This window comes from Pelobates fuscus, chromosome 12 (genome assembly GCF_036172605.1).
Source record: "Pelobates fuscus isolate aPelFus1 chromosome 12, aPelFus1.pri, whole genome shotgun sequence".
Classification (NCBI taxonomy): Eukaryota; Metazoa; Chordata; class Amphibia; order Anura; family Pelobatidae; genus Pelobates; species Pelobates fuscus.
The window spans coordinates 80148028-80160045 of record NC_086328.1 but is presented as its reverse complement, the minus strand read 5'-3'; the positions used below and the strand labels follow the sequence as shown (position 1 = coordinate 80160045).

Genomic DNA, 12018 nt, shown 5'->3' with positions numbered 1-12018 from the left:
TCTATTCCTTGACCCTACCCATTGTGCAGCACTGACTCAGGAAGCACCTCTAGTGGCCGTATGAGTGACTGCCACTAGAGGTGTCCATAGGCAGTAATGGTAAACACTGTCTTTTCTCTGAAAATGCAGTGTTTACAGCAAATAGCCTGCAGGGACTGACTATACTCAGACTATCTACATTAAGCTGTAGTTATTCTGGTGACTAGAGTGTCCCTTTAAAGGAGCATTACGTTGAGACCATGGACTCATTCAAAAGCTTTAGTTTTGAATGAGACAGTTGCCTCACTGTGCAGGGTGAATAAACGCTGGTAAATATACTCTTTCCTGTTTAACTGCGTCTTCTTTCTTATGTTTTCCACACCCACTCTGGGAGGCACATTGATTTAACTAATTAGTGTTTTATCCGTAAGAGTGCTGGAAATGTGGATTGGGCATGTCTGACCAGTTTACACATGCGAAATTTGAAGTGAAGTGAGTATGATCAGTGTGATTCGTACAGGCTCTGGTTTTGGTTATCTTTGTTATAAATCTTAAGAAACAGTACAATTTTTTTTTTTTGACGGTTACAACATACATGTAAGAGAATTCGGTACAGTCCGTTCCAATACAGTTTCAAGGATAGAGTATTATGTAACGTATACATTTGTCATATTAGCTGGTATTGTTTTAAATCCATTCCGACCTTTGCTTAACCATGGCCGACGCTATCAGAGGAATAATCCATATAAAATACAGAGTTGGGAAGATAGAAGAGAGGAGAGGACAGGACAGGAAGAAAAGCTAGCGCCATCTCTTCTGCATGCCTGCCACTCAACCTCATGTTTGTTATATAATTCTACTACTTTTCTTCCACTGAGCAGGTAGCTAATTTTTTATAGCCAAAGCAAGGATGATCCCAACCTACCAAGATATTTAGTCTTGGGCTTACCTATTACCGCCTTAACCTGTTGTCCTATCTCAACAAGATACCCAAGTATCCATTGGGTACCATTGTTTTGTGTGTTTGACTCTGTTAACCCTCATAGTATATCAAGAATTTGCCTGTTTGAATCTCCTCTATCAGGGCTGTTTTGTGGGGGTGGGGGTTTGACATGAAGTAAGTTGTTTTAGTATGCAAGTAAGGGTGGGGTGTCATATCTGTGAGGGTATCTAAATATGCCTGATTAATCCTATCTCCCCTCCACATCTCATAGTCTGGAGAAACTGATGGGAAAATCTTTTGTAAAAATTGCGGTACCACTGAGAGAAGTTTTTAGTTGACTTCCTAATATCTCGAGCTGATAAAACTCTTATGGTGTAGGATAAGGACCTTACTTTATTGATTACGTAGTTGTGAAAGAAGTTTCAATGATTCTCTCTTTAACCCCTTAGGGACACATGACATGTGTGACATGTCATGATTCCCTTTTATTCCAGAAGTTTGGTCCTTAAGGGGTTAACAGAGTAGGCTCCCCCCATCCAGTAACATTATCTGGTGAAGGTTCGAGATGGACATCGACGCTCCCCACACACAGGGTTTCAAACCAGGTCTATTACCTATGAAATGCCTCCCTGTCAGGAATGGTTAGATAAAAGTGTTTAATTTGCATATATCAATATTTTCCTAAGGCAGTGGGTTCCCAACACCCAACAGTTCCAAGTCCTGTATGTCACCTGCGCCCATCACCTGTCCGATGAGAATAAACAATTTCTAACCTAAAAACTTGATATCCCTGGCTGATAATCGTCCTATTTTCCTTTGCGTTAGAGGTAACAAGGGGCTTGGCGTTCGAATGGAGAATCACACTTGGAGTGTTTGTGATACCAGAGTGTTGTGTGTCAGTCTCTTAACTAGGACCATGGAAGTGTTCCATAACAGAGAAAGGAGTAGGATATTAGAACCTGCCATGTCAAGTGTCTGCCACAGTTTCATAGAGGATATATGCTATTCCAGTACCCTTTGCAGAGCAGTAGTGAAGTAGTACCTAGGCATATCCAAAAGGCCACCCACCGCCAAACATATACAATCACAATAGACCTCAAGAGTTAAAAACAGAGTTAAAAACAAACAAAAAAAAACCCTCATTAAGAAAGAAGGGACTGTTTGCAACAAGTATAGAATCCTGGATGTTCATTTTTAAAACTGAGATTCTCTGCAGCCGGTCATGTGTGGGTAATCCCAACGTTTGAAGTCCATTTGGAAGCTGCAAGTAGTTCCTGTGGTACAGCTTTTCTGGGTCGGAAGTGATGCAAACCACTAAATATTTCATCTGGTCTCTTCACCAATGCAAATGAATATGGGGATGCAAAATGTGCTGTCATTTTATTTTCCCTGTCCCCCGATCTGAAACCTTTCACATTTCCCTGTCCCCCTTTCTAATTGTCTGGCGCTATTATATGTCTGCACGACATCAGACAGAGACAGTTCTCCAGCACTCGCTCACTGAGACAGGTGTAGAGTGAAGCGATCCATGTCTGAACTGTGCATTTTGAGAGGGTAGCACTCATGGAACACCCGGTCAAAAGCTTTCTCACCAACTGTTGACAGCAACAACAATGGTATATTGTATCTTCTCGCTAGTGCTAGATGGCAAACCACCGCATGATTTTATTATGACATTTAACAATGATATTGGCCTGTAGCTTGTCCTTTGTCATGGATCCTTTCCCTCCTTGTGTAGTATTGCGAAATGGGATGAGAGTTAATAGATTTAGAAAGATTACCCCCTCTACAATTGAGTTTAAGGCCAGGGTTAGCCTAGGAATCCATAAGGGGCCAAATGTTTTATAGTTTTCCAACCAGACGTGCCTGGTCTTAATAGCTCTAGTCTAGGTGCCTTAATAGCTCTAGTCCAACGAGTTCCTCCTCTGTAAAGGATGCCTTCAAAGCTGCCATCACCTCAGCTCCATTAAGTCCATTAAGGACTAGGACACCCTCCCCTGTTCCTATTATGCAATAATATGGGTTGTAAAGTATAGGCGAAGAGAGAGCCCAGTACCAAAAGGAGCCCCCCAAGAGGCACAAGCAGTATTTTACCAAACACATTCCAACCAAAGGACAGTAGTTTGGGTGTGATCTCTTCCCCAATGAGTAGCCCAGTGGCCACCCCAAACCTCATAACATAGCTTCCTCTCCCATGGCACCCTAACTTCCCCAAGTGCACATAGAGATTGAATGGGCCAGCATATCTTCTGTGTCCCATTCCCTCGTCTCCCCTTTCCAAAGCCCAAGTTGGTGCATGCAACATTAATGCTCCCTTTAAATCCTTCACCCTACACCACCCATTTCCCTTTGCAAAGGCTTTTATGATCATATAAAAAACTGCTTTATTTAGCTAAAGTAATTTAGGTGACAATAGTGTTCCTTTAAATTAGGTTTTTAACTCTAGACAAAACTGAAAGAATTAGTCACATTGGTGATCTATGTATATAAAACTGCTTCTATAAGCAATAAGTGCCGTTTGTTCATATAATTTAAAATTCAAAAACCGCCCGAACAGGGACTTGAACCCTGGACCCTCAGATTAAAAGTCTGATGCTCTACCGACTGAGCTATCCGGGCTGGTCTGTACATAACAGTCATGCTGTTCCTGGAAAGAAAATGGTGATTATTGAGCTATATTACTCTACTTCTGTTCCGAGCTTGTGACTGTGAACAATTTTTACAACTAAAAACTCAAAAATAAGCCCTGTCCTCAAAGTTTACTACTCTTGTACTTGAGCAATGCCTAATGCGTTTATCACGCCAAATGCATAAATAATACAAGACCAAAAAAAGTTACCTGTGTGTTATCCCATTATAAGTTTTGTATTATTTTTGTTTTGAAGAAAGGTTAACAAATTGAAATCTCTTTGGTTTAGAAAACGCAGCCTCAGAGGGAAAATGATAGCATTATACAAATATCTACGGGGCCATTACAAAGCATTGTCTGGAAATCTATTCATAAACAGGACTATACATAGGACACGCAGGTCACACATTTAGACTGGAAGAAAAGAGATTGTCACGTATTCATCTGCACATAAAAATGTGATTAATGGCATTTACTGTCCTGACAGGAAAAGTTTTGCCGAGCAGCAATCAATCCACAGGAGGGTTTGTGCTGAGCAGCAATCATGCAAATAAGGCCGGTTACAACCAATCAGATCCACAGGCAGGGTATTTAGGCCCAGTTCTCCTCTTGCTCAGTGTCCTGTCGTGGTTTCCCTTGTGGTTGTCCGAGAGCGCGTTATTGATTCTGTTTTTTCTAGTTATTTGACTTTGGCATTGATATTGACTTCCCTGTTTTCTGGCATCCCTGACCCCTGGCTTTTCCTTATCGTTGTGTCTCTTTCTGTATCCATTGACCTCGGCTATTTCTGACTATTCTTTGGTACGTTAGTCCGGCCATTCTAAGGTCCGGTATACGTTACCTATCAGTCCTCTGTGTTACACAATTCTATGTGCTGGATCATACTGTAATACTGACAGAGCTTTAGTCTAAAACAGTAGTAAAGTTTTGGGAGGATATTGCGCATGCGCAACAAATGTCTGTGCTTCGCCTATTAGCATCTCCTCATAGAGATACATTGAATCAGCGCCTCCATGCAGAGAGTGGAGACGCTGAACATAGGCTCAGTGTCTCGGAATCACCTCTAGTGGCTGTCTGAGTGACTGCCACAAGAGGTGTCCCAGGGCCACAATGTAAAGACTTGCAGGGACATGCTACAGCCACCAAAACAACTACATTAAGCTGCAGTGGCTTATCCCTTTAACCCCTTAAGGACTGAGCCAAATGTACACGTTGTGAACAAAACAAAACGTAAACAAAACCTGGCATTTGCGCTACATGTCTGTCCAACCATAATTCACCTCTTTCATATTAAATGCATCCCCCCTTAATATATATCATTTTATTCAGGGGAAACAGGGCTTTCATTTAATATCAAATATTTAGCTATGAAACATAATTTAATATGAAAACAATGGGAGAAAATAAGAATTTTAAAAAAAGTTTTAGTTCTACATGACATTTTAACTGTCAATGTCATAATACTGTTTGCTTTTACTGCAATAAAATACACATATTTGTATTCAGCAAAGTCTCACGTGTAAAACAGAACCGCCTATGTACAGGTTTTATGTTGTTGGGAAGTTACAGGGTCAAATGTAGCACGTTACATTTGAAATTGAAATTCGCCAGATTGGTTACATTGCCTTTGAGACTGTATAGTAGCCCAGGAATTAAATTTACACCCATAATGGCATACCATTTGCAATAGTAGACAACCCAAAGTATTGCAAATGGGGTATTTTTTTAGTAGCCATTTGGTTACAAAAACACTGGCCAAAGTTAGCGTTAGTATTTGTTTGTGTGCTAAAATGCGCTCTTGGATAAACCACAGTGGGAAACCATGACAAGTCAAAATGGACAGACCAGAAGCCAGGCACGCAGCGGCTGGCATCTAAGGACTGGAACCGGCCGCAACATAGGTGCGTTAAACATGGGCAGTTGTGGGAACGCGCCGCACATAAGTGCGCCTTCCAGGTACAAGATCACTCTCGGATTGGATCGCAGCTGGCTGCTGCCGTGACAGGTTTAAAGACAACTTGTGTTTATACTTATAGTAGGTGGTATATTTATACATTGCACCTTTTTCAGTGTGTGTGAATCTATTCTTATTGTCTTACTTTGTCTTTAGGTGTTAAGGGATTACACCTTTTTTCACACCCACGCTAATTGTTATATTTATATTGGAAGCGCCTACACAACCTTTTGTATATATTTGCGCTTTCTCCTTAATCCCTATGTATATTTAGACAAATGGAGGTAATTTAGTTGCTCCAATGGCCATTGGAGGGATGCCCGCCTGCCAACGTCAAGGCAGACCCCCCCAAGCGGGTCCCAAGAAGGGTCAGTGTTGGGACCCGCTTGGGGGGGTCTGCCTTGACGTTGGCAGGCGGGCATCCCTCCAATGGCCATTGGAGCAACTAAATGACCTCCATTTGTCTAAATATACATAGGGATTAAGGAGAAAGCGCAAGTAACATTTTCTTTTCTTTGGTTTTTACTATATATTGGGGCTGATGTGTGTTGTAGTCCTTGCTGCTTAAGCGCAGGACTTCTCTTTTTGTATTTGTATTTACTTTGTATCACACAGCCTGGTTACAATGCTGCTACCCATCCCATGTGTTCCCTATTAAGGGTTAATAAGTAAAGGGGTGTATATAAAAAATACCCCTTTCTGTCTCATTAGAGATATCTTTGCCAGAAGCTCAAGGAAGCAGGCTGAAGGGTCAGTGTTGGGACCCGCTTGGGGGGGTCTGCCTTGACGTTGGCAGGCGGGCATCCCTCCAATGGCCATTGGAGCAACTAAATGACCTCCATTTGTCTAAATATACATAGGGATTAAGGAGAAAGCGCAAGTAACATTTTCTTTTCTTTGGTTTTTACTATATATTGGGGCTGATGTGTGTTGTAGTCCTTGCTGCTTAAGCGCAGGACTTCTCTTTTTGTATTTTGTATATATTTGAAGACAACTTTATTGATATACTATAAGGATACATAAAAGATTGACATAAACATCCCTTATTTTTCAATATAATTTTATGGAGTAGAATAATAGAGGAACTACATTGGACAAATGTAAATGCTGGAAATCATAACATCTTTATCTTGCAGTCAGGTGCCTCCATCTTAGCTCCGTGACAATCAATGCTAGAAACACCGTCCTTTGCACCTGGCAGCATAGCATACAAAGAAGAGCAGGAACGTAGCAATGTTTCTATTTATCTTCTTTTGCAATGTCACCTGGGCGTCACCTTGTCTGAAATTGATTATGTTGTAACATCTTTAATATAAAACAAAAAGAAAAGAGAACACCTCACAAAAAAAGACTAAGACAAGTTTATAGGTTATTGTTTCGTGGTGTAAATTTCATGAATGTAAAAGTTCTTCCCCTTTATGATTGGAAAGAATTTTGAAGCTACATTACCACGTTTTCCAGTATCACATGTGGCAATTTCTCACACTGCATGAAACAAACAAAATATGTTTTTGAAGAATGATAAAAATTCAAGGAACGCCCGAACAGGGACTTGAACCCTGGACCCTCAGATTAAAAGTCTGATGCTCTACCGACTGAGCTATCCGGGCTCCTTCAAAATCTGAACACTGCATTTGTTCTTAGGATATTGCCTATACTGTTAGTTAATGGAAATTTGCATTGTGTCAGACCATGAAAACTACCATGCGCTGCACTGCTCACTCACTCACTTTAAATTGGTCATACCTTTCTGGGCTCTTTCACACACATAGGAGTAATTTTGTATAACTTCTTACCGTGCCTCAGTACTCTGTTCTTGTTTTGCATGGTGCTGAGTTTGATTTTAAAATGTACACTTAGTCCTAGCTTTGGCCAAATATACATTTTGTCAGACTGGATTACTACATTAGATTAATACTGAAACGTTGTGTAATACCACTACCAGGATATAGTGGGCAGACCTTTTGATATCTCTGAATGATAAAACTACAAATGCTGAAATAGGCAGTTACAGAGGGTGCTGAGAGATTATGATGAATGATGTACAATATGTAGGTATTAGGGAACCATTTTAGTTTCGTATTATTTTAAAAAAATAGTTTGCCCCTCCCAACACTTTCATAACACAGGAAGAATTTATTTTTAAAAAAACTTTAAATTCTTCCTATTTTTTTTTATGCATTCCTATGATTGTTTTGTTCCTTTTTTTCCTGAGGGGAGTTCAGCCTCTCCCCTTACCGTGCCTCAGCTAGGGCAACCCCCTGCAGGACCCCCTTAAGCAACTGAGGGTGTACAGTCCTGTGATCGTATGGAAGCAGCAGGGAACTGGACATATCCATGTAGGTGCCTGCTTATATCCATGATGGAATAGTTGCATATCCTTATGATGTGACTGGGGAGCACAGGGAGAATGAGCTGTGGTGTTTCAGCGAGTTTCACCATTTCCTTTTGGTTTATCTGGGTCTGGTATCTCCTTCCATTTAGGGCATGTGCCAGGAGGTCAATGGCAGTGTCCATGAATTTCCATGGTTACACTGCAACAGCATCCTTGAAGCTTATTTTGGTGGCATCTCTCAAATCCTGCAGTTGGACTATGTATAGCTCCCTATCTTAAAGGGATCCTATAGTGCCGTGCACTATAGGGTTAATAGCCCCACCCACCCTAAAACCCCTTTAGCCTCTTAGCTGAATCCAGCGTCGATGTCCCTCAGTGCTGGGTCAGGCTCCGCCCATGCGCCTCCCCTGCCGACGGCAATGTTCACGCGCGCATTAGACCTTCCCATAGGAAAGCATTATTCAATGCTTTCCTATGAGGAAAATCTAATGCTGGAGGTCCGTAAGGATGTCTAGCATCAGATAACGGACCAAAAGTCCATTAGTATTCCGGAAGCGCCCCCAGTGGGCTGTCTGGCAGACAGCCACTGGGGCAGACTTAGAGCTGCAATGTAAACATTGCAGTTCTCTGGAACTGCAATGTTTAACATTGCAGCACTAAGTGCAAAAGGGTCACAGCACCCAGACTTCTCCAATTAGCTGAAGTGGTCTAGGTGCCTGCAGTGTCCCTTTAACCCCTTAAGGACACATGACATGTGTGACATGTCATGATTCCCTTTTATTCCAGAAGTTTGGTCCTTAAGGGGTTAACCACCTACAAGTTTCGGGTTGGTGCATCCTTGTTTTTCTTGAAACAGGCATGTTAGAGGCTTGGTGATTTGCTTGACGATAGCTTCTGGCTAGCTTTGCAATAGTGTTCTCTATTAGTATCTTATCTTGTGTGTTATTTTTATGTCTCTCTCTGCTTATTGGTTTTCCTTTAGACTTCCTTATGGTATATATATATAAATGGGGGCAATTATGGTTTTTTGGTGATAGTGTTACCCTTTCAGCTGCTCAGGTTTTCTCAATGGCTTCCCCAACACAAGAGAAAAATATCGCCATCTAGAGGCTCGAGGTAATCCATGTTCTTTTTCCTTTCGTAATGCTTTATTTTTGTTGTGCTGAGATAGACCAGAGACATATCCATCAAATAATATATATACAGGAAACTGCACATTTTTAAGTAATAATAGTGGCTGTTTAGAATTACTGAGCTGAGGGCTGGTTGGGTTAAATTTAATAATGGTGAACACAAGGTGTTACAGAGGAGTTAAACATAGGATTAAGGTAAAGGGTTTATTTTCAGGAATAGGTTTTGACTGCTGAAGTTTGAAGGGTTATTTGCAAAGTACTCACCTCTTAAGACTTCTGTAGCCCAGTCAGTCTCTTATGATTGATGATATTAAAGTAGCAGGAGTGGTTATACATCAATCCTGTCCTATGACATACAGCTTACCCGGCTCACTCCTGCAAGGCATTTCCTGTGTGAGAGGTTACTAGTGGGCAGATGGGAAGTGAACCCTTCCTCTTCCTGTCCAGCCTCACACACAGAAACTTCAAGGGATACTCTGGGCACCCTGGGCACTTCAGCTCATTGAAGTGGTCTGGTTGCAGTGTCCCTGTCTCCCTTGGTTCTGCAACTCCTCTTTTGGAGTTTGAAGAGTTCATATCATCTCTATACCATCTTTATAAATTTTGACATGCCTACAATCAACCAATTTGTGTGAGTGCAACCTTGAACCGTATATGCATATTGGTTTTGATATACTACCCTATGAGTTGTTTTATTCTCCCCTTTTGTAGATATTTATTCTGTTTGTATTTTCTGTGAGGACTGGGAGGAGTCCTTTATTTTCTACATTGTGGGAGATACATATAGGTAAATTATCCTATACGTTTTATTCACCTATTGGTGTATGTTCTTTCCACTTTAAAGGGTACACATTATATTTTTTTTTTTGCAGTACTAAGACTGCCTGTACTGGCTGTCTGTTTGATTCAATTCCTTCTTATGGGGAAGGCCATGCCTGGCGGCCCGCCGACGCCTGGGCATAGTTGCCAACATTTGAAAAAATATTTCCAGGGACACTTTGCAGCACAGCTATTAATTATTAGAACAAACAAAAATTACTCAAACAACTGGAAGAATCCAGACTGGCCGAGTATAACTGGATGTGATAAGGAAAATAAATAAATAGAATCGATACAATCTAGTAGAAAATACTTGTAATTAGAAGATAGTGTGAAACTTGCCTTAATGGCTCACCTCTACAATATCAAGTAATACCCTGATACCCACAGTGCTCCCAAAGTTGCTAACTGGCTACTGACTTTATTGGGCAAAAGAATGGTCAAGTCCAGAGCTGGGAGCGGAAAGGGTGGGTGTATGTCACTTGGATGACATGGGTATCCTTGTAATTAGAAGATAGTGTGAAACTTGCCTTAATGGCTCACCTCTATAATATCAAGTGATACCCTGATACCCACAGTGCTCCAAAAAATGCTAACTGGCTACTGACTTTATTGGGCAAACGAATAGACAGGTCCAGAGCTGGGAGCGGAAAGGGTGGGTTTATGTCACTAAAATAGCATGGGTATCTATGGTATGGTTACTAAAATATAACTTTAGGAAAATCCTTTGCCGTATAGCTTGTAAATGACTCCAGACTATAAGTAGTCTAAATATTTGCAGTTTCAATAAACTGTAATGAACCGAGTCATGGACCAAGCTAGCATATGGGGCAGCATATAGCTATTCCCTGTATGTTTGAAGGAATAAAATCTAGCTTTAGGGAGAAATACAGAGATCCCTTTAAATGATTCAACTAGAAAACTGTAACATCCAGCAAATATTGGTTGCAGTTAATACCAGGGGACCCCTATTCTGTGAGAGTAAATACTCTGCAGGCTGTTATAAAGTAACCATAACCAAAGTAAAGAGAGGTGAAATGAGACAGAGTTAAAGTGGCTCCATGTGCAGAACCATACTTAGAATGTTGGTTACCTGCACATGGTGATAGGTATCCCTGAGTGAATAAGAGGTGAAGAAAAAAGAGCCCATAGAGCCCGACGCGCGTTTCGGTGCTTACTTAGATGCACCTTCGTCAGGGGCTGATAGGAGACTGGTTCCTTGTCTCCTTTTATATGTATTCAGGTCTCTGTAACTTAAATGACTGTCCAATCAAATAACCAAAATCGAGCGCCAAGAATCCCACGTGGGCATATGCTAATGACCTTGACTGGTCAACCAATCATATGCCTTGTGTCCTGACGTAATTCCTGGGCCATTTAACCAACTATATGCCGTGAGGGAGACAGGAACCCCAAGCTGTCAGTGTAATACAGGGCATGTGAAACTGTATCAGTTGAGCTTTGCAACAATAACTACATGAAGTAAAGAAGTCCCTCTTTTTTATATATTTGTTTGTACGGATTTAGCTTTCAATGATACAATGTATCTGTATGTATTATCTTCGGCATATGCTAATGGGCTGGTCCGAACCAGCCTATCGTCAGCATTATATTCCGACGTTATTCGAGCTGGATTTTAACCCTCTCTCTGCCGAGAGGGGATAGAGTAGACCTGTATGTAACAAAAATGGGGTCCCTATGAAGCTATGATGATTAGAGATCGTCATAGTTTCTAAATCAGAAATAGGGTGTCGGCAATAGTATTCGTCGGTACATACTTGTACGGATTCAGCTTTCAATGATACAATGTGTCTGTATATATTATCTCCGTCGGCATATGCTAATGGGATGGTCCGAACCAGCCTATCGTCAGCATTATACTCCGACGTTGCTCGAGCTGAATTTTAACCCTCTCTCTGCCGAGAGGGGATAGAGTAGACTTATGTATAACAGAAGTGAGGTCCCTATGAAGTTTCTAAATCAGAAATAGTGTGCCACACTTATACAGCTTGTCGGCTCTGGACTTGTACGGATTCAGCTTTCAATGATACAATGTGTCTGTATATATTATCTCCGTCGGCATATGCTAATGGGCTGGTCCGAACCAGCCTATCATCAGCATTATACTCAGACGTTGCTCGAGCTGAATTTTAACCCTCTCTCAACCGAGAGGGGATAGAGTAGACTTGTGTGTAACAGAAGTGGGGTCCCTATGAAGCTGTGACG

General features: G+C 41.3%; 2 non-coding genes across 2 annotated transcripts; both read right to left on the bottom strand.

Moving 5' to 3' along the window:
- Positions 1-3468: 3468 nt before the first annotated feature.
- On the bottom strand, positions 3469-3541 carry TRNAK-UUU (transfer RNA lysine (anticodon UUU)). Its single transcript has one exon. It is a non-coding gene; the product is annotated as a tRNA-Lys (tRNA).
- A 3501-nt stretch (positions 3542-7042) lies between these two features.
- On the bottom strand, positions 7043-7115 carry TRNAK-UUU (transfer RNA lysine (anticodon UUU)). The gene has a single exon. It is a non-coding gene; the product is annotated as a tRNA-Lys (tRNA).
- Between the last annotated feature and the right edge of the window lie 4903 nt (positions 7116-12018).